At 30.5% G+C, this 2088-nt stretch overlaps 1 non-coding gene across 1 annotated transcript; it reads left to right on the top strand.

The window, feature by feature from the left end:
* The first annotated feature begins 559 nt into the window (after nt 1-559).
* Nucleotides 560-719, top strand: LOC125616195. The gene has a single exon (XR_007346833.1). It is a non-coding gene; the product is annotated as a U1 spliceosomal RNA (small nuclear RNA).
* Nucleotides 720-2088: the final 1369 nt, after the last annotated feature.

Genomic DNA, 2088 nt, shown 5'->3' with positions numbered 1-2088 from the left:
TATTTTAGTGTGTTGTGTAATACCCATAATTATATACTCCAAAAATCTTAACCTTAATTCTAGGGGATTGAGGCTTAATCCTAGGAGAAACTCTCTTCAAATATCAACATGCCATGTTCTAGAAAAGAAGTCCCAACACCTAAATGGCATTCTTCACTGAATTCAGATGACCCAGCTGAGCCATTTGAGTGAGGGAAGTAGCCTAAGATGGAGATGCGGACAGGGGTCCAGCTACCATTATACAGAGACAGCCTACTCTCTTGCATATCTTGCAGCCAACCTCTTAATGTTTTCTGCAATTCCACAAACAACTGAAATTCTTTTCTTCAATTCTAGTTAGCTCATTCAATGACAGAACACTGAAATTAACATCTCTGCTAGGTGATAACTAATTAGTTTATCCAGAAATCACTTGTAAAGAGCAAAGTTTAACTATTTCCACTCTTTAAAGTCATTATACTGTGAAGTACTAAAAGAGATCAAGAAACAATTAGATTCAAATCCAAATTAGGTCATTTGCTGAAAATATCCAGGTTTCAGTAATTCATTAAAAAATTATATACTTACCTGGCAGGGGAGATACTATGATCATGAAGGTGGTTTTCCCAGGGCAAGGCTTATCCATAGCACTCAGGATGTGCTGACCCCTGCAATTTCACCAAATGTGAGAAACTTGACTGCATAATTTATGGTAATAGGGACTGCATTTATAATCTTTTATTATGGTATATTGTTAAAACTATTTTATTAGTAGTAGAATTATTGTTAATTTCATACTGTGTCTAATTTATAAATTAAACTTTAATATATATATATATATAAACACATATATATACACATATATGTGTGTNTATATATATATATATATTATATATATATATATATATATATATATATATATATATATAATATATATATATATATACACACACATACATATATGTGTGTGTGTGTGTGTGAGTGTGTATGTATCCCCAAGAGTGAGTCATTCCAGGAATGGCTAGGTTGGTTTAACATTTAAAAATCAATCAATATATTTCACTACATAAATAGTATAAAGGAGGAAAACCATATGATGTTGTTGGCCTTTGACACAAGTTATGATTAAAAAACTCTGAAAACTAGGAATAGGAGAAAAGTTTCTACACTTGTTCAAAGATATTTATGAATATCTGCAGCTAATATTATGTTCAAATGTGTAAGGGTCAGTGATTATTAGCCAAGATCAGGGGCACACAAGATGTCTATTCTTCCCTACTTCTTGGTAATATTGCACCAAAATCCCTAGCCAACTCAATAAGTTCAGAAAAATTAATAAAATGCATAAAGATTGGAAAGAATGAAATAAAACTGTATAGAGGACATGGTCATCTTAAAAGAAAACCTAAAGGAATCTACAAAATAAAACCTACTAAAACTAATAAGTGGTCTTGGGATACAGGTTCTACATAGCAAAAATCAGCTTAAGTTTTACATATGATAAGTGATAAATTAGAAATAAACTTAAAAAAAAACTCCATTGAAATAGCATTAAAAATAATTAGGGATAAGTTTAACAGAAATATGCAAGAACTGGGCACCCAAAACTACGAAACACTATAAATGAAAACTAAAGAAGATCAAAATAAAATGAGAGAGATTCCATGGTTCAGAAGATTAATATGGTCATTCACAAGTTGGATACATAGATCGAATGTAAATTGATAAGAAATTTTAAATTTTATACAAAAAGGGAAATGACCTAAAATAACCCAAACAATCATAAACTCTTGAATAAGACTAAAACACTTACTTTATTTACTTTCAAAACTTTTTACCACAGTGGGCCATTTTTCACCAGCTGCAATATGGCAAATGTGGCATTCATATAAGTAGAGAATGAAACATAAATAAATACATTTATGGCCAACAGATTTTTTAAAAAGTGTCAAGGCAATTCAGTAAATAAAAAAATATTCTTTTCAACAAATGGCACTTACATACCTATATATCTGTAGGGGGAAAAAAAAAAACCTTAGTCCTTACACATATTTTAACTCCAAAAGGATAACCTACATAAACACAAGAAGAGCTAAAACTGTTAAACTT

Source organism: Marmota marmota, unplaced genomic scaffold (genome assembly GCF_001458135.2).
Source record: "Marmota marmota marmota unplaced genomic scaffold, marMar, whole genome shotgun sequence".
Taxonomy (NCBI): domain Eukaryota; kingdom Metazoa; phylum Chordata; class Mammalia; order Rodentia; family Sciuridae; genus Marmota; species Marmota marmota.
This window is presented reverse-complemented; position numbering and strand designations above follow the sequence as displayed.